A 26,506-nucleotide genomic window follows, 5' to 3' on the forward strand; every position below is an offset into this window, starting at 1 on the left:
TTCACTCTGCGCTTAACCCTGGGTTAATGTCATTCTGAACAGTGATTAACCCTGGTTAAATCAATGTTTCACACTATTTAGGAATAGGTTAGCACTTCTGTGTGAGACACTTTAAAAGTTCTTAACTGATTCCCTAATAAAAATGTTACTTTTTTTGCTTGAATATTTAGTATTGCTCTGTTTATTTGTTTAGGATATAATTTGCCATGTTCCATTTGCAATATGCTGCTATTCTTTAAGAGCCCCTATTATGGGTTTTTAAAAATTAATTTCACTTAGTGTTGTTTCACACTACATGGAAGTTAAATATCCAGCTAAGGCTTAAATCTGAAAGTGTGCCATGTTTAAAACTATTGATTTATCTTTAAAAGAGCCAACTCATAGTGGTTCGAATGAATCGCTGATGTAATGAGTCTCAAGCCCCGCCTATTTGTTGCGTGTGCAGACCTGAATAAATTAAAACCCCCGGTCCTGCCCTTAAACACTGTAGTAAGAAAAAGAGGAAGACAAACACTGTAGCAGATCTTGGTTGAATCAAGTTGTATATATGCTGTGCTCTAAAGTTTGAGGAAAAGTTACTTTCCCTACCCATAGATGAGGCTGTGCATTATAGCCCCAGCCTTGTGCTGTGTTCCTGTCATTTTTCTGACAAGTGCTTCAGCCATCTAGATGCTTACAACAGAGGATCCGTTGGCTGTTTGCTGAATGAAGTATCAGAAAAGACTATTGATGTGTGCGACTTTTTCTGTGCTTGATAGGAACTTTACAGTACACAGTTAATCAATAAGTTTCTTCCTCCATTTCACAAGTATAAGTGCGATTAAAATCTGCTGAGCTCTTTATTCTCATATCACGTCTAAAGCCACGTTGAAAACGCGACGTGTGCTGCTTTGTTTACGGATTTAAATGCATTTGTGAACTCGAAAACCACTGCTGTTTGTCATTGCTACGGCCACCGTCGGCTGTTCCTACACACGTGTGGCAGTCAAGCTTCAAAATAGTTTAACTTTTAATACTAAACATTAATACTAATTGTGTGTCATGGTTAAGAACAGAGTATATGCTGGTGTTAAACTGCATTGCTTTAGTGCACTCCTGCACTGGGCTCACACATACACTCTGCATTCTGACTACTTCCAATTGTTGATGAGCCGTGGTGGGTGTTTCTTTCTCGTGCTGCACACAGTGACCAATCATAACAAACATAACAGTCATTGGACCAATCAACGCAAATTAGCATTGCGCTAAGGAGGGGTTTGGGAACAATTGAATCGCTAAACAAATCATATTGGAGTCGTTGGGATAATTAGGTAAAAATAAATGCATATTATAAGACAGTAAAAGTGTTTTTTTGATATTGTAAGCATATCAGCCTGTTGTTGAACCCTTCTGAATGCAAAATAGGGGCTCTTTAAAGGTGAACATTGGATACTTACACCAGGTGATATGGTTCTTTTGGGTCTTAAAGTCCCCATGAAATGAAAGTAGTTTGTCATGTTTTTTTCCAATATCATGATGTACATCCAATTGAAATGAGAAAACAATGTAGTTTGGTGCATGATTTTGTCCATTGTGGACTGATTGGATCATTGGAAGATGGGTGTTGCTAATGAAATGGAGGGAGATTGAGGAATGCATGGAAGCAGGGCAGGAACGAGACACACACTGACTATGTTTACATGGACATCAGTAATCGAATTATTTGCCTTAATCTGAATAAGACATGTAGTATGATAAAGGTGTTTACATAAGTTGCTATTTGAATGTTTCTGTCATGATGATCCTGTTTTATAGTACATGTTATAGCACATAATTCGATCAGTGTCATTGCTTTACCACACTATCCACACTTTATCAGAAGTTTCATGTTATTACGGGTGTGTCATATTCTATTTTGTTGACTTTAACTGCAGTTTAGCACTTTCACTTTCATTCGGGAACATTTCATGCATGCCCCTCCCAGGCAAACGAGATATTGGATGCAAGTATGCGCTGCAGGAAGAGGGTAGTTTTAATGGAATTTGATACCAGATGCCGGATAAGACAAAAACCTTCCGGTTTTTGTGGTGTATGTGTTTGTGGTCATTTACTGACTCGATAAGTGCAGAGAATAGTGCCCAACAGCCGTGTGTGTATAGACTGTCCTGTCGCAAAACGGGGCGAAAAAGTCCTACATGACAGTAAGAGTTTGATTAAGGTATTTACATGTCTGTACTGCACACATATTGCGACTAAATTGGCATACTTCACATGTCTTAATTTAATTTCTGTTTAGTTGAATTACAATCAAAAATTGCTATTTACATGATAGACTCTCAATCAGAGTATTGTCTTACTCTTATTAAAAACAGATTATTGGTGCCCAGGTAAACGTACTCCCTGATAGCCCCTCTCGAAAGGCTTTCCATGTGACCTGATGTGAAGAAAATTAATTTAGAGATCATGGTATAAAAGAAGTGCACAGATACATAATTTAAATTAAGCACTACAATATAAATATTAAAATAATAAAAGTTTTTAATTCCATGGTGACTTTAATGAAAACTATACAACTTACTTTGCTTAAGTTTCTCAATGGTAATATAAAATCAACATTTACCCTGTCAAAAAACAGTCTCCAGTAAGCCGTTTTGCGTTTTGTCTTTTTAAATGCTAATGAGCTCACTCTTGAAGCTGTTTCCACATTATGATGACAAAATGTGAGATTGCACCGAGCTGGCTGCAGTGTGTATAAGTGTTGCATATAATTTATCATTGCTGGACATTGCAGCCTGTCATTATCAGTGAAATTTGTGTTCAAACAAACGAGACAACTAGTTACTGTAACGGTTGTGCGTGCATGCTCTCTTTCTGTGGTGTTTAATGTTGTTATCACAAGGTAATGTTTTGCTGAAATCCACGAGCTTTGTGTTGCGTGTCTGTGTTGTGATCACGTGGTGTCATTATCTAATGTCGATGTGCTTAATTTCAGCTGCGCCCATATCTGAGCGGCAATCCTTTGCTTTGTTGTCAGTTATTGTTATTGTTTCTTCTTGGTGTCTCTGTGTTTTGTCAGAAGTCTTGTTGGCGTTTTGTTGGAGTTGTTCAACCGGGAACTTTTATACTCACTCCCTGCTTCGGCATATGGATAGTTTGTTGTTTGTTTTGGACTTTTTTTGCACATATTACCTTTGGTAATAATAAAGACACTTGGATTCATCGTTGTTTGTTTTTTTTTTGTTTAAGCGTGACAGTTACCAAACGAGACAACATAGCATGGACTGATAAAGTATGTCATGCATGTTTGTTTAGACCAGGGGTGCCCAAGTGGCCAGTGTTCTACAAAGTTTAGCTCCAACCCCAATCAGACAAACCTAAACCAGCTAATCAAGGTCTAACTAGCATTCTAGAAACTTCCTGGCAGGTATGTCGAAGCGAATTGGAGTTGTAATCTGCAGGATGGAGTTTGGACAACTTATGTTTAGACACTCTAACAAAATGAAAGACTGACTTAAAACATGATACTTTCTGTTCCCAGCATGTTGAGAATATCTATTTGTAGCCTATTGTTTAGTGTTTCAATGCAATTTGGGCATCCCAAGTTTGAATCCTGGCTCCTGGACCTTTCCCGATCCTATCCCCCCTCCAACTTCCTATCTAGCTCTGTTCTGTCAAATACAGGCCAAATTCCCACAAAAAAATCTACAAAATCTTGTTGTTTTTTGAACTACTTTAAAGTTGGTGTTAGCTTATTGAGGTATTTTCATGGTCATTTCAAAAGTTGAGGGGGTTAATATCAAACATTTTAATTTGAGTGAAAAGACATTTGAGTTTGATTCAGAAAAGTTAATTCATGCAAGTCCTATAGAAACATGATTCATTCTATCAATCACAATGACTGCAGATGTGCAAATAACAACCGCATATAATTTAACATATATGGTAATGAAAACTTAATAAATAGTTTTAATTCATATTGCAGCAAATACTTTAAATAAACCACATATTTGGTTAAGTTAATTCTGTTTGGTGATTATTAATAAAAAATATATATTTAAAAAAGATGATCTTTTTATCCAGAATGGTGTAGCTCCAGAGTTTGGTCTGTACAGTCTGATTCCAGCATCATCATGAATTTAAAATGTAATCTTGCAGGCACCTGTGGATGTGTGTTTCTTATTAGAAGTCCTCCAGACTCATTGTCTTAACGTGATCAGCCCTATATAGGAGTGGGAGCAGGAGCATATGGTGCTCTCAGAATACAGAATGATAAAATCAATTCCAACTGGATTGGTTTATGCGCTGTTTCTGAATGCAGATGGAAACTGTGTTTGCCTCAGGATTTGGCCGGTTATTTGGCTGGTATTGAATGTTATTCTCAGTGTCAGTTTCATAAATATTATGAAATTCACACACATTAATATATTCTCGCACTTCAGAAAACAGGTTGTCTTTTTAAAATTTTTAAGGGGTTCAGGTACCAAATGTGCATATTGTGTCTCTGTGAAACTCACATTCAATGTTACTGTTTTGTTAATTGTTGTTCCTTTTTCTGTCTTTTGGCCTAAATGTGTATCAGAAATCATAAACATGCACATGGCCCCAAACATTTTGTTCTACTCAGATGCACACATTTTGTATACCAGCTGGTGCTGTAATGAGGTAATGTAGTACTTACTTTATGGTATGATTGAAGGATTGATGAATTCTTAAAGGGCCCATATTATGGGTTTTTGAAAATTCCCCTCCAGGTAGTGTGTCACACAGCTCTAAGTGAAGTGAAGTATCCAGCTAAGGCTTAAATCTGTAAGAGTACAGTGTTTAAAACAGTTGATTCATCTATAAAAGAGTCGACTCATAGTGCTTCAAACGAGTCGCCTTGATACCGAGTCATTAGGTGTTTCGCCATGACGTACGAACGAAACCAACTTATTCACGTGCACGCGCAAACCCGGGAGATTTGAAAACTGCGGCCCTGCCCTCTAACACAGAAACCCAGACACACACAACCACAAACACACACACACAAACATGCCGGTCGATTGAAGTCACACTGCAGATGGATATTATCGAGTCTCTACCCAAAGATAAAACCTCAGCATTATAACCAAGCAGTTGGAAACTACTGGAAACTTCTGCAAACTACATGCTACAAAGAATACTTCATCGGCGTTTGTTAAAGGAAGGATCAGTAAAGAGTAACTTACTGATGGACGTCAGGATGGGTTTCTTCCTCCATTTCTCAAGTATAAGTACGTGCGATTAAAGTTGTTGCCTCGTTTACTCTAGCTTGCAAATGTATTTAGTTGTGATTTGTTACTTGTAACCGGGTGTACTGTATCAGGTTAACTGGCTATATTCTCTTATCGCGTGTAAAGTCGCGTTAAAAATGCGATGCATGCTGTTTTGTTTACGGAGCTCCGTGGACGAGGGTAGTGTGTGCGCGTGTGCGTTCACTGTCGTCCGGAGGTGTGTGTTTTTGTGTGTGTGTGCGCAAGGACGAGGTCAATATGTGTGTTTGTGTGTGTGTCTGTGAAAAGAGCAGAGTGAGACAAGCTAGAAGATCTCCTCGACAGTTTTTGGAGTTTTTGCTAAAAAAAAATAGTTAGTCGTCTGCATTTTCAAGTTCATAGTCTGTATTTACATTGACCCACTGGCAGCTAAAATCCATGCCTACACTATCGAGCGTGTATGAACTGTGATTACTTTTATATTGCTGATTAGCTGTTGGGCATTTCACTCTCTGACTGAAGGCAGTCGACCAATCGCAACAGACTCTCATCGGTCCAATCAGCGCAGATTAGCTTCGCGCTAAGGATGAGTTTGGGAACAAATGAATCACTGGACGATTCATACACTGTAAAAAATTTGACCTTAAATTCACAGTAAATTACTGGCTAATAATTGCATTACTTTCACAGTAAATTACTGTATGTAAATTCACAGTAAATTATTGTGAGGTAGTTCACAGTAATTTACTGTGGTTTTGTCACATTAAATTATTGTGAAATTACAACCATATATTGTAACTTTACAGTAGATAATAAAGTCCGTTACTGTAATTTCACAGTATTGTCTTGTAGAATTAACTATATTTTACTGTGAATTTGCAAAATGATTACTGTGATTTAGCAGTAGGTTGCAGTTTAAATACCTGATTTAACTGTAAAGTTACAGTTATATCCCGGATTACTGTAATTTAACAGTTTGGTGCAGTAAAATTTCAAAGCAAATTTAAATCACACAAAAATGAAAATTCTATCTTGATTTACTCACCCTCAGGTTGTTCCAGCTCTGTTAAAAATGATTTTTTTTGTTAAACACAAGAATAAAAATATCAAATATTCCTCTTTGTGTCCAAACAACCTGAGGAAGCGTAAATGACGACAGAATCTTCATTTTTGGGTGATCTGAAAAGACTCTAAAATCAAAATAAAAACAAACACACATACATTTTACAGATTTATTTAACAGCTTAATGACATCTGTGTAAACATTTCAGAAAACTTTCAAAAGGTGAAGGTGAAGCCTCAAAAAATACTATAAGAACATATTAATAAAAAAATCTGACATCATATGTAGCATACATATAAAAAGCAGTGCTTCAGAGTGCACTCTCTCTCTCTCATTATATATATATATATATATATATATATATATATATATATATATATATATATATACATATATATATATATATATATATATATATATATATATATATATATATATATACATATATATATATATATATATATATACATATATATATATATATATATATATATATATATATATATATATATATATATACACACACACATGAGAGAAAGAGACAAAACTTCTTGCTAAATTAGGCAGTCGTCTATTCAAGGTCAATCATTTTCCTGATAATTTTACACACTTGCTGGTTGATGTGTCTTCTCTGCTTCTTTGACTTCGTCTGTCTTCCATCTCCAAACTGGTGCCCAAAAAGCACCTATAAGCAAAAGGGCAGACAAACAGTTAGCTTCATACAACACTACTGGGACACTACTGCTGCACTACAGAGCAAAATTACTGTTAGCTCAGTTTGAACATGCTGACAATACTGTAGCTCAGTCAAACTGCAATCATTTAAACAAAAACATCTGAAAAACATTTCCATCACAAACACACATTCAAGAACAGTCCAACAACAAATAGTGGTTTTAATGACCTAGGCAGAGCATTTTAAAACAGTTGATTTGATTTACACCTTCTGTTTACAGACTATAATCTAATGCTGGGTTCACACTTATTGCAAAGTTAACACATGCATCACAGTACTTGCTCTTGAATACTAGCAGGATGTTTCTTGCATCAAGCTAATTTTTCATGATTTAAATATTAGGAAAATTTTGCAAAAAAAACTTGATTGAAGTGATATAGCACTTGTGTTGTATTCATTTCAATCAAGTTTTTTGCAAATATTCCAAATATTTTTCAATGTTTTTTGAGTTTCACTTAATTTGTGCTGCCCAGTAAAAATTTCCCACTATTTATGCATTTGCAATGACTTGCATGTAATCCACTCACCTGAATAGGTAACTTCACATATGGTATAAGAGCCCCATCCTTTTAAAGACAGCTTCCCCTCTGGTCTCCAGCACAGACAAACAAATTGTGTCTGCAACACGGCCCTTTATAACAAGGGGACAAGGGGAGTCATGACTTGTGCTCCTATACATTCCTTGTTTAACCCCCCCAAAAAAAGCCCTCAGTTACAATATTTATTGTTGACATTACCTTAAATTCCAGAGTGTAAAAGGCATCTTCAGCATACTTCAGTTTCAGACCAGATCCAAAGTCAGTTGTGAAATCCAGGTGAGGTCCCATGACCACTCGACCCTCCGAGTCCAAGGAATAAGACTAAAAGGGGGAAAGAAGGACTAAATTAGAGGTGTTTGTGAATAATTAAATTTGTTTGTAGAAACAAAGTTGACATTCCATGCTCTGCCTATCAAAAACCAAGCAAACAAACACACATGCCGAGTAAAATTGCTAATAAAAATAAAAACTATAGTTTAAAAAAATCTTTGTCTAATATTTACTACTACTGGAGGTACTGGTGGAACTTCTGGAAAAAGAAAAAGAGTTTGTACAAGAAACTGCTCACAACAAATCTGTGAAAAACCTGACATTTAAAAATCTAATAAAAATGAGGAAGGCATCAACATTACCTTTAATAATCAAGCGAGGGTTGATTGGTAGCATCAGTGTTTCAACATCAATGGCTGTGGCTGCAAAAAATATGAATATAATAAGAGTAGAATAAGACTCAACCTAACACACGCACACATATATATATAGGTTTAGATTGTGATAATGAATTTAGGTTATATTTGTGTGCTCAGAATTTACACTCACCTCACACTTCAGCTATTATCAGGTACACCTATACACCAAAAAATAAAATCTACAGTTAGTGACAATATACAATTAGTTCTCATTATTAAATGTTAGCACTGCATTAACACCAGTGAGAAATATACAATATGTACTGTGTTAGTTTAAAAGAATATAACTGAATTGTATTATAAGCCTCATTTAATAAAACAGTTAAGACTTGTTTCATAATGAGTTTAGTTTATTTAACTAACTTAACGTTAACGTTACAGTGAACAAAATTAACGTACATGATGGTGACTAACGTAACCGTAACGTTAACTTAAGTGAAGGTCAGAGCTTACGTTAACTTTAGTCATTTCACCTTTACTTCAGTCTTGTACTGAAACAGAAAATGCAGTTAACAAGAAGTTAATTAAAGAAAATTCCCTTTCTTTTTTCAGGAACTAACGTTAACGTTATGCTAATAAGTTAACGTTACCTCAGAAAACACTACAATCACCATCTGGCGTCGTTAATTTCTTGTTTTAAAAAAAGGCGCGCTTAAACCCTGTACGTGCGAGTACAACTGAAGTACTCGGTAAATTCCTGTTAAATGACATGCACTATACAGAAATACACATACAACAATCATTTAACGGACAAAAGTCATATTTTAACACTTACCGAGGATGAATCCGTTGGGTGAAGAGACGAGGGAGGCGTTGTCTGTGGTGATGGCGCTTGTTTGCGGTCGAGTCGAGTCAGTTCTGTTAAATGAATCGGCTCCTTTAAGTGAACAGTAAAGAGTCGAATTCGGCTCCTTTAAGTGAACAGTAAAGAGTCGAATTCGCCTGAAAACGATTCCGTTTTGTATAATATTGTAAGACGCAAACATATAATTCATTAATATTTCATCATATTGCTTGGTTCGTGTACTGCTTGTACACGAATTGCTTGTTGATGACTATAAGCTCATGAACACGTCTGATAAAATATTTGAATCTGATTCAATGTCACACGAGTCCTGAACCGAAGCAGTGCAAAAGTAATATATTGATTGAAATATAAAGTTAATTATTTTCTTCGCCATTCAAAATATTACATATCTCTGATTTTAACAATAAGAATAAAGTTCGTTTGGAGTGTATTGAGAATTATTATTTTTTCCTCCTAGGATTCATTTTGCACCAAGCTGCATCAAGCTGTAATGGTGGATGAGAAGGCACATAATATTATAAATATTGCTTGTAATATGTAATAAAATAAAGTTTTAACACTTTTTCATGCGAGAATGTAGTTCTTCAAAACTCAAATCTGTGGATTGTTAGTAAAGATTGTGTGTAATTTTAAGTGTGTTTTGCCGGTAGCGGAGATCTGACCTCCAGGCGGTAACGGCGCTCATTACTCATGTATCCGCCGAGAGGCGCCTGTCTTCAGGCTAGACATTGGGACAATTGCCCCGTCTTCGATGGCTCTATATGCGTCCGAAAATGAAGTTTTAACTGTTTTTCATGCTAGAATGTAGTTGTTTAAAACTCTAATCTGTGGTTTATTTATATAGATTAAAAAAAAATAATTCATATATATATATATATATATATATATATTCATATATATATATATATATATATATATATATATATATATATATATATATATATATATATATATATATATATATATATATTCATATATATATATATATATATATATATATATATATATATATATATATATATATATATATATATATATATATATATATATTTAGTTCTTAATTAAAGATTAGTGACCTCCAGGCGATGACAGGTGCCCAATACTCATCCGTCTAAAGCAGACATTTACCCTGACATTGAAATAATTGTTGGCTGTTTAACAGTCTTTGGTTTCATTAATTAATTACTTTTTATTCCAGTTTATTATGTTTTGGCTAAGCACACAGTTGTTCATTAAATATTATTTCCTATTCTATGTTAACTGTATAAAATTAAATAAAGGTGCAGTACAACCAAAAAGATGTTGGTAACCAAATCGTTTTGGGGGCTATAACATTCTGTTATTATCTGTTAAAAGTTCATTTGTATTAATTTCTATGTTGAATTAAAAAAGGTTTGAATTTCTATAACTAACGTGCAAAAGATATAGCCCTTTTCACAGTAATTTGCTGTAATCATGCTACCTGCCGTAATTTCACAATAAAATTATGAATACAACATATTACTGTGAATTTTTCAGTTAAATACTGTGAAGGGATACTAATGTAATTTACTGTGAAAAATTACAGTAACTTGTTGTGAAAACCTGGAAATTTTTTACAGTGTACGGGAGTCGCTGGAATAATTTGGTAAAAGTAAATGCAGATTTTAAGACCATGAAAGTGTTTTTGGACCTTGCATGCATATTAGACCGTTGTTGGAGACCCTTACAACCAAGATATGACCCTATTTCATGTATAATATGGGCCCTTTAATGGAAGAAGGATGTAGTGTAAGTAGGGTTAAAGGTCTACAATGCATTTCCAATTTTATTATTTATCTGAACTGCAGGCTGTTTGTTCGATTTACACTAAATTTGGCTTGTATCATTATCAAAAGAATTTGTAAAAGTTGATGTAAATGGTCTCGCATCACTCTTTATTCAACTGTATCTCCTAAAGTTTTGACGTTAATGCTATTCGGTATGCTCAGGTTACAGTACATTGTAAGTACAACCAACAGGTTGTATCACAAGAGCACTTCAGTCATGCCTACTAATAATATATTGGCTTTTGATTAGTACTTCTAAAGCACATATAATGCTTGACCATATTCTACATCTGTAATCCAAGGTAACTAGATTAACTACTAATTTCAACTATTAGCTTCTGGCTTATTACCTGCATATTATTAATATATTGACTGCTTATTAGAACTTCTAAAGTATGATCTTATTCTATATCCATAATCCTGCTCAATAACTTAATCCAACTACTACCTTGCAAACTATTAATAAGAAGCAACTTTGTAGTTTGAGCTACAGTTCTTTGTTAAAGGTTTGTTAATAGAGAGAATTGTACCTTAAATTAAAATGTAAACCCTACCCAATACCGAAAACCAACCACTATCTTAATAACATTGCTCTACTAGATAGAGTGTAGTTTACCTATATTTAACCGTCACAAATAAGCTATCCAATGTGATTAAAGTCTTAGTAGAAATATGAGATGTAAATTTCAGATGTACAAAGAAAATGAGAAGACAAATGCATTCCTTAAAGGACTGTACGGGTGGGCATCATTTTTTCGACCACACTGTGCCTCTGGGTCTCCGTAAATGCCACTAAATCCCTCTTTCCTCTCTGCAATGCAAATTAAAAATGACCACAAACTACAGTTCCCATTATTTTATAAAGAGCAAGAGGTCAGGAGCATCTCTTCAGCAACTCCCCCCAGGGAATGATTGCCTAAACCTCAAGAGACTCTGTAGTCACTTTACACAAGGATTAAGATTGAAGTGCCTTCTCCTACTTTCGAGAGGCTGCGGAATAGGGCGGAATGATGTAACATATCATGGTCATGTATTTTGGCAGGTGGTTTGCGGAGGAAACATAAAATGGCTGTCAGGATAATGGAATAATGACAGAGCTCTGGGAGTGAGCGAACGAGAGCGTTTACAAGCCCCTCACAGCCAACTGGGATGCAGTGCTAGTGGCATTCCTGCAATGCACCATTCACTCAACATGTGCAAATGAACTTGCGAATGAAGAAACAATGCAGATGGAGATTTAAAGTTCAACTTAACTACTGAAAAAAACTATTTAATCAATATGGATTTAACTTGCCTTTTAGTGGTGTCAAAAATATTGATGTTTTAATAAGTATTGATACTGGAATATTTAATAAGTAGCAATCTTACTTTTGGTTAGTATCAGTACTGGTTATGATCTCACACTCTCTCACCTTTGGCAATTTCACACGCGCTGCATGTGAGGGTTCTTCGGTACACAGCCTCATCTATTCAGTATCCAGTGGCAATATGGCAAGTTCTGAATCCCATCAACAGATTTTGATTTGTGAAGGTTTTTGAACAAACAAATGCATAAACAAGGAAGAACATGAACAGGATGATATGCAAGCATTGCTACAGAGTAGTGCTAAGTAATAGCACTAATATAATTAATTTAGCATGATTTCCTCAAATTATCAAAATGGAATCAAATATCGATAGTTTTTTTTAAAGGGATCATATCAAAGTTAGAAGGCAACGCAGTGGCACAGTAGGTAGTGCTGTCGCCTCACAGCTAAAAGGTCGCTGGTTCGAGCCTTGGCTAGGTCAGTTGACGTTTCTGTGTGGAGTTTGCATGTTCTTCCTTTGTTCGCCTGGGTTTTCTCCGGGTGCTCCGGTTTCCCCCACAGTCCAAAGACATGCGGTTCAGGTGAATTGGGTAGGCTAAATTGTCCTAAATTGTATATGGATGTTTCCCAGAGATGGGTTGTGGTTGTAAGGGCATCCGCTGCGTAAAAAATGTGCTGAATAAGTTGGCGGTTTATTCCGGTGTGGCGACCCCGGATTAATAAAGGGACTAAGCAGAAAATAAAATAAATGAATGAATCAATCAAAGTTAGAAATTCCAGTTTCATGACAACCCTAGTGCCTACTCTGGTAATCTAAGCAGTAGTACTGGACCTTGAAACAGTGGATGTTTCAGGTTTGCCTGGCTGTTATCACCCAAGTATACAGTATGCAACACTTACCTTGAAAAGGTTTACTATGGTAGCAGAATGCACTTTGGGATGATGACAAGGCCATAGAAGGAGTGTCATGCTACGGGAAACATCTTGCCACTCCACCTTGCAACCTATTGGATTTGAAGGATCAGCTGTTAAATTCTTGGTCCCAGATACCACAAGCAACCTTCAGAAGTCTTCCTAAGTCAGGTCTTGGTGGAATGGCACTTTTGTAAGCAGACAGTCGTAATGTTTTTCCTTATTGTTATAAGTTCCATTACGAAAGGTTCTTTCCATAAATTTTTGGCTCCTAAACAGACAGACCTTACTGCTGGTTTTGCTGAAATTCAGGTCAGAATGTTTGCATTATGTTGATTAAAGCAGCCTACTGTATCTTACCTATTTTTCTTGAAGACCAAACTGACTTGAGTCCATTGATCCAAGACAGTGCACCTTCTGCCAGGCATGGGATGGAATATGATAACGTGGTTGTCAATTGTCATTTCGGAGTGAAACCCCCCCCCCCCCCAAAAAAAAAAAAATCAATGGAATGATGCATTATCAGGATTTTCTGTTATTAATATTTTCAGCTCCTTCAAGGAACTGAAGTACCTTTTCCACCCCAGTGAGTCCATTTTAACCTTAACATCGCCTCCATGTCCATCACCGTTTATTGTGGAGGTCCGAACTTTCCCCTGATCACAAAAACATAGCCAGACCTCCAAAGCCCATTTTATAAACATGAAACATCTACGCTTCACTGGAACTCCCAACGGACTTCTGCTAGGTTTAGAACTGAAGAGAAACCTACTTTGCTGTTTTCCAAAGGAGATGACTATTCTTTTAAGGGATGAAAGCCTGGAATCACTTGTCATTGATGGAGGAATATGGAGAAATTACAGTCATGCAAGGAAAGAGTTAGAGTCGATGTAACATTGAAGGAGAATCCATTTGAAGAGTGTCTCCGTACTTACTGAGGCAATCTTAGTAAAAAAAAAATAAAAAATTTCTTTACAAAATGTTGCCTAAATTTTTCTTTGATAAGGTAAAACAATGAATTTGTGTAGATCATATATGTTTGTATTTATGATTTTACTGCAAAACAAAATCAGACTATTGGTGCTATTGTAAAAACATGGTTATTTTTGATTTCCTACAAATACTACGGTAAAACAATTGCTACTTTTAAACTATGGTAACTATGGAATCAGGGTTATTTTTGTTCCTATGGCTTTCTACAAAGGCTGCAAATATACTATACTGAAATCTATGCTATGCTTATTTTTCCCAAATGAACAAAAAAATGAGCATGCATACAGTGCTATTGTAAACATACCAGCCAACACTCCTGTTTTTCCCAGGAGTCTCCCGTATTTCAGACCTTTCTGCCGCCACCCTCCCGTTTTGTTATTTCTCCCGAAAAACTCCCGTAATTTCACCTCGCCTCCGGTTCTCAGCTTTTAGGTTCAGTCTGTGACACCCCGAGGTTGGTAACTTTTGTATAGTATCTGATCACAGTGACCGCCCAAAACCCAGTTTACAATTACTAACACTTCAGTACAGTTACTAACCTGGTTCTCAACTGTGTTATTCAGACAAACAACCTCACCCCAACCCCCTACCCCCTGTCTCATGGAATTCCAGATATTGCCAGGTATGGTAGTAAAACACATTTAGATTTGTGTTTATGGCTTTACTCCAGTTAAAGAATAGGTAGTGTAGTAAAATTTTGAGTATTTTTGAAGTTACTATAGTTACAAAACCCATACAGAGTTGGTGTATGGGTGCTGAGCATGTTAGCTTAGCTTAGGTTGCATGCTGTCACCAAACTCTATTGAAACCAACTGTGAGTTAGGTTTCACATGAGATGCTCTATCAACAGCATGTGCCATGTTTCTTGTGAGGTTTCATTTCATTATGCTGTCTTACAAGGGGGCATAGACAGCAGTGCAGTTCACTAGGTTTTGGCAATAAACTTCCCTAATGCATTTCAAATGGATGTGTACACGCAATCTGAATGATTTGATATGTCTGTTTGTGGTGCCACTGATTGAATTCAAACCTCCAGAGACTTCAATTTATTGTGTGCAGTCCCCCTCCCATTAGCGGTATACATTAACATGGTCTGGGCCTGCTCATTTTGCCTAGACAACTGGCTCCCCTTGCCTATTATATTAGTGCTAATGCTGTAGAGGACTATGCTGTTGAATACAATACACTATTGAAGTGTATTATGCAAGATACACTCATACACTTCAGTTCAGCCGTGATTTAACTCAAGAGTTCAAACTATAACAGAAGCAATTTTCTAAAGTGTTTGTTTGTATACCTGACACAATATCCTTAGAGACAAAGTCCTCAAGATCCTAATCTCCTATTTAAACACATATTGACAACCCTTATAGTCAACGGAGGCTATGATTATGCAACGATTTGGGCAAACATTGAAAAGTTTTCACTTGTTTAACGAAAACCCAAAAACTGAAATATAAATGACCATATTTTCGAAATAATTTGCTTGTTGAAATGTCGTATTATGTATACCAGGACAGTAGTTGACATCTTGTTGAGAAAAAAAGCTTGCTACAAACCTATTATGCAACATTGCAAACTAAAGTTTGCTGAGCATCAAATCTGATGGATTTCACGTTGAGCTGTTTGAAAGTCTATTTAAATATATTTGATGATTCAAATCGGTTGGTATGTTTAATGAATCGAGATTCAGGTTTTGATCACCAGGGACCCTTGTGTTTACAGCAAACTGGCTTAGCGTGCAATGGAGGTGAACAAATTATACTGAATAGGCAGTAAGATGTACAAATTGTCATGTTCTTTGTTTACTTTCTTTGATTTAATACAATTTAAAAATTGGAAGAGATTTCTATTATTATTATTATTATTATTATTATTATTATTATTATTATTATTATTATTATTATTATTATTATTATTGTAATTGTTGTTGTTGTTGTTGTTGTTGTTGTTGTTGTTGTTGTTGTTGTTATTATTATTATTATTATTATTATTATTATTATTATTATTATTATTATTATTATTATTACTATTATTATTATTGTTGTTGTTGTTGTTGTTGTTGTTAAAGTAATATTAAAGTAAATTATTAAACTTCTTAAATATTCTTTTTTTATTTGTATTTTAAATTATTTAAATTAGATTTGGTTTGATTTGTTTTAAAATTGCATTTTTAGTTTCGTTGTTTGACTAAATATATCTGTATTTTACTAAACAATGTGAAGAATGTGACTTTACAAATTTAGTGAAAACAATCAGGATTTTTTACATTTATTTATTTATTTATTATTTTTTATTTATTTATTTATTTTTTTTAGTTGAGTGAATTGTTACATCCTAACAACTTGGCGCATCAACATTATTTTTAATTATCAAAAATGAGACGTTGATTTCTTGTGTCTGCATCATAATGGTAAGTTCATGGCAATGTGTACATATTTGAAATGACACTTAATTTTATTTGATTTAAATAATTTTTTAGGGTTTTTCCACCGTTATTGGGATAGAACAGTGGAGATTACAGACAAATAAAAATAAGCACTGAAAGAACTTCGAACCAGGACTTCAACTTGAATTGACCTTGATTTTGTTGAGATGTTGATTTCTTGTGTCTGCATCATAATTGAATGATCATGGCAACATGTAAATATTTTAAATTACACTTAATTTTATTTAATTTGAATTAATGTTTTAAGGTTTTTTTCACCTCTATTAGAATAGAATAGTGATGATTACTGACAGATAAGCATCGAAAGCCAGGAATTCCAGCCAGAAATTGAACTTGGATTGCCGGCACTTAATTTGTTGACATTATCACAGTTTTTTATTGTTTCTTTAAATCATGATGTGTTATGATAATGTTTTCGAACATAAATAAAATTCTCATTGTGGGATTAAAAACTAATATTATACAGAAATATTTATTTCACCATATAAATGACTGTTTATATATGAAGATGTTTGCTGCAGTTGCTTGTATATTTTAGGAATTCTTCAAAAAGAGCTCATCATACTGTATGTGGCAGTCCGTGGCATTCAAAATTATGGAGAGCATTTGCGCTATATCCATATTTCTTATCTTTTAATTTCTCATCTCCCGCTATCTTCCCTATTCCTCTCCCATCCTCTCTTTTCCCCATGCCTGGTTTCCATGGAAACGCCACATATGGCTCCAACAGCTGTTTTCCCATTTTCCCGTGACAGGTTGAATTTCGCCCACTCTTGCGCCCGACATCAAGACGTAGGAAATGCAGCAGATTATCAGCCACGCAGAGGAAAACACATATTAGCCTTATCAGACGAGTGCCAACAGAGCACATTCCTATAAACCAGAGCGTCCAAATGCTTAGATCACTCCACAGAGGTCCAGATTTCATCCCGGGGTGGCTGATGTGAATGTTAGACCATCCGCGCGTGGTCTATTCGAGTTCTGCAAACGTCCAGTTAGTCATTACGACGGGTGTATCTGACCCACATATGACAAAAATGGGTGCAGAAGTAGTCTGCAGTGACTTGAGGAGGATCAGTAGCACAGATTTTTTATTTATTTCTTTTTTGACCGCAGTGTGGGGTAAATTTGTCTGCTGACCTCAGTTTTGTTGCGGTCAGTAACACACAGGCGGGTGGTCTCTGGTGTTTCCTCTAATGCCTGCAGCCGGACCATCTAACAGATGTGCTCATCAGGCCGCAGAGCTCCAAGTTAGCATGCACAGGTTGTTTTCTCACTTTGCAGTCAGCAGAAAACCTGTCCTCCTAATGACCGCACAGACTTAACCCATTTCTCCGTGGTTGAGTGGGCCATTTAGTAAATTATAGTCTTGAGCTCATGCAAACAGCAGGCACTATCAATGCTGAATCTGTCATTTGAGCCAATTGCTGAACAGCTTTATAAAGGGATGGTTCACTTAAAACTGAAAAATTCTGTCTTCAGTTACTCGCATTTTGAAATTTGAAATTTATTTATCTTTTATTTTCAAGAGAATGGCTATTAAAAGCACAGTATGTAATACTATGTATGAAGGCCAGTATGGCTCAGAACTATACTCCGATTGTGGTGTAATGATCAAGGAACGTTGCTGCTGTACCATGGGTGCAACAGGTGCAATGATATTATGCAGAGCCTGAAAATAGTACCCAGCTAGATAACTAGGGCTGCTCGATTTTGGGAAAAATCATAATCACGATTATTTTGGTCATAATTGTAATCACAATAATTCCAAACGATTATTAGTTGAAGTCAAAATTATTAGCACTCCTGAGAATTGTTTTAAAATAAATATTTCCCAAATGATGTTTAACAGAGCAAGGAATTTTAACAGTATTTCCTCTAATATTTTTCTTCTGGAGAAAGGCTTATTTGTTTTGTTTTGGCTAGAATAAAAGCAAATTTAAATATTTTGAAACCTCTTTTAAGGTCAATATTATTAGCCCCTTTAGGAAATATATATTTTTGATTGTCTGCAGAAGAAACTACTGTTAAATAATGACTTGCCTAATTACCCTAATTAAGCTTTTGAATCAAACTTTGAATTTGAATGTTTGTATTTAAAAAAAAATCTACTAAAATATTATGAGCTGTCATCATAGCAAAGATTATTAATTTTTTAATCTTTTATTAATCTATTAATAATAATTATTAATCATGATAAAACAGGCGGCAGCTGTGCTCTATCACTTTAATGGTTTCGCTTTCATGTGTCTTGATTCTCAACTCGTTTGTTTTTTACAAAATGAGGGTTAATATGAATAATCACTAAACACTGCGTTTTGACACCTATTTGAACATTAAAGCGCTCACGTTAATGTCTTTAGATGTGTGTGCTCTGCTCGTCACAATGTGCGAATGAGACCAAGTGCAGACCGCATGCTTCTGACTGTCTGCGCGCAGCACACACGTAAGCATGCAGTCTTTCGCGCTTTTAAGAGCTACAAGTGAGGACAACTGGACAGGGGGCGGTAAATAATGGAATAATCGTTTATCTCGATTAATCGTTAGAAGCCATAATCGAAATCGGATTTTCGATTAATTACACAGCCCTAAACTAGGTAACAGCAGTGGGTAATATCATTGCATCTGTAAAGTTCTTTGATTATTACGGCTGAATGAGATTATAGTTTCAAGCTATATCTGCTTAGAATACGCAACTTTTCACTTTGCTTTGGTCTTAGTAAACAACGTAACTTCAGAAGTGTCAAGATTGAAATGTGTCATTTACTGGGTTATTTCAATAAGTTAAAGGTGCAGTATGTAAGATTGACCCCAGTGGTTGACACCCAGTGGTTAAACTAGACATTGCACTTTAAAACAATGTCATCCTGCCTCTCATATGGCGCAAACCCAGGATGTCAGATTGACGACACCAACAGGAGAAAGTATGCCTGACTATCGAGCTTACGCCATATCCTAGCTACAAGTGGTGACCCACAATAACATTTTCCATATTAAAATGAGTTTTTGTTCTAACTATCAGATGAAGTTTCTTTCTTAGAAATGGTTTCATTTTCTCGCAGCTGAAAAACAGTAAACTTCTATGGCCGTGTTCACCTTAGGCACTGGTTATGCTTTATTTAGTCTTAAATGCTACAAATGTCACCATGACTTGAGCAGCTAAGCTACTAAACTAAACTAGCCTATGTTTATTTTATCAGTGTAGAGCAACAAATGTCACTCACTCAACATTGAACCACCAACTATTCCAGCATATGTTTTATGCAGCGGATGTCCTTCCAGCTGCAACCCAGTACTGGAAAACACCCATACACTCTTACATTCAACTGGAGAACGTGGAGGAAACCCACACAAACACGAGGATAACATGCAAACTCCATACAGAAATGCTAACTGACCTAGCCTGAACTCAAACCAGCGACCTTCTTGCTGTGAGGCGACAGTGCTAACCACTGTGCCACCATGCTGCTGTCAATAAGCATTTAATGTTATAATAATGTTAAAGACATTTAATAAGTATTAATTTGATTATAAGCCTTATTTTATTGAAGTGCAGTAAGTGCACTATTCTGTGCTTCAGAATGGCTGTTTTTTAATGTTTATGTCGTGTTGCGTCTGGTGCAGATAGCCAAATAGCTTGTTGCTGGAATCTTGTGTGTTGTTGGGACACTATGTTGCAATGTAACCTGCTTACCTAATGTTTATGATTGCAATATTTATACTTTTTGCTAATTAAAATCCATCTCATGTGGTTTTTTCTACATCTGAATCCGTGACTTATTTTTGGAGGCTGCTGCTGTCCTTCAGATGTTGCATTTTCGACCATGGCCACATGCGTTGATGCAGCCTTCATGGCTGAAATGAAATACAATGTGTATTCCATCAAGGCAACCCAGAGTGCATTAAAATAATTGGGTAAACTGGCAGTGGGCTGGTTAAAAAGACCAAAACAAAGACAGACATTCCGACATGGAATGCTTATTTTCAAAGGAGAATAACTGACTTTAGCATCGTTTTTCAGATAAACAAATGTGTTTACGTAGCATTTTTCTGAAGTATCTGTAATTATATTATGGTATTTCTATGATTAAGATTCATAAAACTTACATACAGCACTTTTGCCTTGTTTTCTGATCTACATAGTAGTTACAGTATGTGGCGTAAATATGTTCTGCATCTATCTGACAAATTGTATACCTTTTTAACATTCTTATTCTCACCTGATCTTCTGAACCATATCTATCATTAATGTTTCTCAGTTTCATATTTTTTGTTCAACACTTGCTTCTGCTTTAGTGCTTGGTCCTTTTATTGATGCTTGCACACTTGATCTAATATTCTTTCTTTCTTTTTTTTATTAATGGTGTTGTTTAAGTTCTAAGGAAATTATAGAAACACCCCAGGACCAAACTTAAATGCTTGGCTGAACCAGGGTCGGCCCGTGGCATAGGCAGTATAGGCAAATGCTAAGGGCGCTGTACATCCAGGGGGCGCCAGAAATAAGCGGGGTTAAGTTGTTTTTGATTTTTGATATTCCAGACACATTCAGTGTTAGACGGCAATAACTCAAAAACCTCTTAGCCTAAAAAGATCTAAAGTGTGTTTCCTACAAAAAGACACAGCTGGTTATGTTTCACAGCTGTCTTTTTCTTTTCTTTTTTTCGCTCGACATTACGACCACTGTGCTCCGTTTAGCCGGGGATATGCGTTTAGCCGAGAGAGCTAAGCTCGCGCGAAGTGGAGCTTTCAGTAAGAGACCGTCGGAAAAGTGCTTCTTTTCTTTTTTTTTTTTTTTTTTTTTTGCTCTGTCCTGCTTGTTTTATTTTAAACACAACTAATTTTCTCTTAAATGAGCACAAACAATGATTAAAGTAGTCGAGTGCTTCATTTATCCATTCATTCATTCATTCATTCATTCATTCATTCATTCATATAGATCTGTGCATTCTTACATTAACACCTCTGTTATCAAACAAAACACAATGAGAGATTCATTTGCTGGTCTTCACTAAATAACTACAGTAACTTTAATCAATATGCAAATACAATTAAAAGTTAAATAGATTTTTTTGCTTTATTCAATTTCTGTATAGGCCATTGATTTTAATAGGCTAAAACGTTTATTTTATTGTCAACATTTTGTATTGTTTGCTATGTATTCTATTATTTAAAGCTATTTGTTGTCCCATATTTTTTACATCCCAACGTTGACAGATATGGCATAACATTGCTAATCAATAAATAGCTATAGTGCTATCTGTTAGTTTTAACGCCAGCTAATGTTATGGAAGGGCATAGATGTTATGGAAATTAGTAATAGTAATGTAACTACCCCCATCATTCCTTCCTCAAGCAAATGTGTAAATATTAGATCTATTCAGCAATAACGTTAATTCCATTGGCATATTTATCTGACATTTTCCCAGCTTGTAGTTGATCAAAAAGCTATTTAGTTTCTTATGACTACATGTACGCTAGCATTGGAGTTTACTGCGATGTGACAGGGCGCCACCTGAAATCTTGCCTAGGGCGCCAAATTGGTTAGGACCGGGCCTGGGCTAAACTATGCCTTTTAATACAAGAATCTCACTTCCAATAATGCAAGTGCAATGTTGGTGAGCTAATGAATCTGTGTTACAATAATGAAGATTGTGGCGTTAATGATTTTGATTGGGTTTCTCTCAAAGTGGGATTTTTTCCATCACCTTTAGCAACTCAAACCAGAAAGCGAAGGTGTTGTCCAACCAAGAGGAACGGAAGCATGATGGAGAATTTGCCCAGGGTATGAGCAAGACTTTTCTGGTACTCATTAGAGCAAAGAGACTTGGGAAATTAATTAAGCTCCCTGACTGCTAATGACTGCAGATTGGACAAGCTGATTAATAATGGTCTGAGAGTCTGACTTGGGTTCGGCATTGATTAAATTTGATTGAGCTGATGTTTCCATATTAAAACCAACACAATTGCATTAAGTAGCCATTTCAGCTGTATCATATTAATAAGTCTAGTTGCACATTTATATACTTGTTCTCACTTAATGAAGTCTGGTTTTCTACAATGGTGTGACAGAAGTATACTTTGACAAATCTGATGTTTATTTATTTATTTATTTTTATTGGATTGTTGTTGTGCAATGCATTACGGAGGTCACATAGATGTTTACAGCATTCAGCGTTATCGAGTGAACAAACGAGCCAGCCACGCATATCGCTGAGTCAGATCACCATAACAACACCTCATAAATATGAATGAGCATAGACTGTATTATTAGCATCAACTGTTCTACCTCAACAATGCTACTCATAGAGAGCTTGTTCTCCTGTATAAATAGGCATCCCATCTGAATAAACCATCATCTGAACATTCAAACCTAGAGGTCACCCATCTGTTGGAGGTAGTAACTGTTCCTCTGAGGGTCGTAATATCAAAGCTTCAGTAGGGGTTACCTGCTTGATCATATCATAACTATGACTGTAATTAACCTTCACTCTTTCATTGCAAGCAAGGGATCGTGTGTGTGTGTGCGTGTGTGTGTGTGTGTGTGTGTGTATGTGTGTCATGTGATGAAGCCAGTCAGGTGCACACTAGATTTATTACCTAGCTCAAGATCTATTGATCAGTTGGAGCTCATATTTCCATGAAGCCGAGTCGGTGTGTGATTAGCATTGATTGCATGTTGTGCGTAGATTCATGCAATTAAGATGGACGGCCACCATTGGGTCAAAATTAGCTTCTTAGCTGCAATAAGTTTTTCCGCCACATTGCATGGTAACGATTTTATCACTGAATAGCCGTTGATTGCACACTGTGTCCTTACACCGTGCCTCATTTCCTCTCTGGGATCTTCATTCATTTTTATTTTCTTGTGTTGGCAGCGCTGTATAATCCAAACCGGTGTTCAATTTCCTGATGGGTGATCGCTGAGTGATCTCTGAGATACATAAGTTCAGCCTTGCAGCCATCTATCACATGGTTGAGAATACACTTGGCACAATCAATGCACTTGTATTTTGGACTGTTTTTTACAGTTGCTTTGACATGATGGAATGCTCTTACTGTATTATTAAAAATAAAGATCAATTATACACTATCTGACATGCATATCCCAGTTTTAGTAACGTCAAATAATAACTTGACCTCTAGTTGATCATTTGCAGTGACTCAAATAACTTATTGATAAAGTCATCAGGAATGTCAAAGAAAGCATTGTTGCAGGACTCCCAGAGTTCATCAAGATTCTTTGAATTCATCTTCAATGCCTCCTCCTTCATCTTATCCTAGACATGCTTAATAATGTTCATGTCTGGTGACTGGGTTGGCCAATCCTGGAGCATATTGACGTTCTTTGCTTTCAGGCAAGCTGCCGAATTTGCTGTGGTTTGTAATGTAATGGGCAGCACATATGTCTTGATACCTCAGGCTGTTGATGTTGCCATCCACTCTGCAGATCTCTTACATGTACCCATACTGAATGTAATCTCAAACCATGATTTTTCCTTCAACAACCTTGACTGATATCTGTGAGAATCATGGGTTCATGCGGGTTCCAAAAGGTCTTCTGCTGCAATTGTGATAATTTGTGATGCAGTTCAACAGATGATTCATCGGAAAAATACCTTCTGCTACTTTTCCAAGTGATCAACTAGAAGTCAAGTTATTATTTGTTGTTGTAACAAATGGGATTGACAACAAGCCTTTTGTTAGGTAGTGTATGGCAAATGGCAAAAAACCCTAACTAGCACTACATTGGAAATATGCTGTTAAATAGAATGCCTGTGGCATCCTTCTGATGATTTTTTTACAAAAGTATAAAAGGTTTTTTAATTATTCTAAAATAATTTAAATGTAATGAGAACATCTTAAAATCAGGTGTATCCGAATTGGTTTACCATGAAACACAAATGTTTCTTGTAATATTCAGATTGGATGCTATTCAACTTGACTATTAAAATGGCTTGCATCTTAAAATGCTGTGTATTTCTAAAATTAATATTATTATTGTCCTATTCACTTCATGAACGATACATGAATGATGCTTTTGATCTTAAAATCGCATTTAGAATATATTTATTTTTCTTCCTGGTAATGAATAGTGAAAATATTGACAGCCAGTCAGAATCTACTCTGAATTAATTGTTCTAGAAGAATTAAAAAACAATGATTTTGTGGATTGGTGAGGACTCTATATAGCATTACCCGTTATTTTAGGGTGTCCTTCTTTCAATGTAACTATTCATTTAGGAATACTGAGGAATATTAATTAACTACATGTACAATATGCTGGATTAGATTTAGCGTTAGTTGCATACAGTTGTTCATTAGCCAGCACTGGATTTACACCTACCTAACTTCAAATAGTAACAGTTCTTGACTCCAGTAAGCTACAAACACAAATTAGATATCATTGGAAAGAAGAAACTTTGGGCGTTACTGTATAAAAGAGGAAGTTTAATGCTCAAAAATTTTACAAGGTATACATTATGAAGCAATGAGAAAAATAAATTGTATAGTGTTAATATTTGTTTTTCTGTATACAAGCACAGGAAAACAATGTAATGTCCTAGAAAAAAATATGCCTTGAAAGCCAATTGTTTCATGAGTTTATATTTCAAATTTGATGAATAGCATGCAAAATAAGATTTCTGTAAAAAAAAAAAAAATCCAAGACTATATCGGTCTACTTCTTTCCGTCACTGAGGCATTTTCTCAAAAAAAAAAAAAAAAAAAAAAGAATAAATAAATAAACCAAAAACATCCAAAACTAAAACAGTAACAGTTGCTGAATGATTTGGTCTACATTCACAGTTCATATATCTTTGTAAAGAAGACACTTTGGCCTTTATTATCCATCATCTACAGTTTAGTATGCTCAAAAATGAAAATGCTTAAGTAATGAAAAACCAATTGCACTGCACTAAACATTTTATTATTTCATACACAAATATATGAAATTAGTCCTGGACTAATACAGAAAAGCGATAGGTCAAAAGCCACACATCTCCTGAGTATATGTTTCGAATTCGATGCCAATATCATGCAACATTACATTTCTGCAATTATTTTTCTGAAAAAATGTCTTGCGATTTTTCTCCCTCTCCTTGTTTGTGGATAAGTAGTCTGAATATCACACGTATACTTAATGTTTCTAATTGTACTAGTAAGTATATAGAACATAACAAGGGCACTTTAAAATAAATGTAACCAAATCATTGTATTGTTTTTGTTGTGAGTAGCCCTGTACAGTACATCTTTGTCCTTTTTCTCTTTTTGCATTTGTAAAAAAAAAAAAAAAAAAAAAAAACATTTTCTGGCATAATGATCCATTGAGTGGTGATATTCCTTTCGGTATGCCTGAGTGGATGCCTGATAGCCTCAGTCGGCTAACCTGCTGATGTTACCTTTTTTGCTATAGCTTTTTTTTGTGCACATCTGTCTTTTCTTCACTCTTTAGCGATTTTAAACCTCAGCTGAGATCATATAGGCGTCTGCGATGCCTTTCGTTTTTCTATGTAAGCAGATCTGCTCCCCACTGAGCGTGTTTGAGAAGCAATTTCAGGCTAGTATGTTGTCACACTATGGAGCTTAAAAATCCCTTAGGAATATCACAACATTTGTGTGTCTGTATGCACATTCTGTCTTTCATCATTAGCTGAAATCAACAAGAGTTCCTTACCGTCTTCACTGTGCGCATCTACAGTCAATTCTGAATGGGAAGCGCTGTTGCGGTGGGAATCTGCATAACATGTTTGCCAAGTTCTGCAGTGATTGTAGTCAATAGGGGCCTAGATGTGTGTGTGTGTGTGTGTGTGTGTGTGTGTGTGTGTGTGTGTGTGTGTGTGTGTGTGTGCGCGTGTGTGTGTGTGTGTGTGTGTGTGTGTGTGTGTGTGTGTGTGTGTGTGTGTGTGTGTGTGTGTGTGTTTGTGTGCGTGCGTGCGTGCGTGCGTGCGTGTGTTTGTGTGATGAAGTGCACTTGAGTTTAGGCCAGAGGGAAA

General features: G+C 35.8%; 1 protein-coding gene and 2 long non-coding RNA genes across 19 annotated transcripts in view; 1 reads left to right on the forward strand and 2 right to left on the reverse strand.

The window, feature by feature from the left end:
- The window catches only part of myo16 (myosin XVI), a 360,917-nt gene that overhangs the window by 113,111 nt on the left and 221,300 nt on the right, over positions 1 to 26,506 (forward strand). The window lies entirely within an intron of this gene.
- On the reverse strand, positions 6,821 to 7,881 carry LOC148679655 (uncharacterized). Its single transcript, XR_015944783.1, has 3 exons — positions 7,747 to 7,881; positions 7,537 to 7,640; positions 6,821 to 6,958 (listed from the first exon to the last, which is right to left on the reverse strand). It is a non-coding gene; the product is annotated as an uncharacterized LOC148679655 (long non-coding RNA).
- Positions 8,114 to 9,075, reverse strand: LOC147842257 (uncharacterized). 2 transcript variants are annotated; one of them, XR_015499093.2, is made up of 4 exons: positions 9,013 to 9,075; positions 8,691 to 8,728; positions 8,368 to 8,395; positions 8,114 to 8,240 (listed from the first exon to the last, which is right to left on the reverse strand). It is a non-coding gene; the product is annotated as an uncharacterized LOC147842257 (long non-coding RNA). The 2 variants fall into 2 exon arrangements; XR_015499094.2 differs by lacking the exon at positions 8,691 to 8,728.

The sequence above is a fragment of the Danio rerio genome, chromosome 9, assembly GCF_052040795.2.
Source record: "Danio rerio strain M-AB ecotype USA chromosome 9, GRCz13ab, whole genome shotgun sequence".
NCBI classification, from domain to species: domain Eukaryota; kingdom Metazoa; phylum Chordata; class Actinopteri; order Cypriniformes; family Danionidae; genus Danio; species Danio rerio.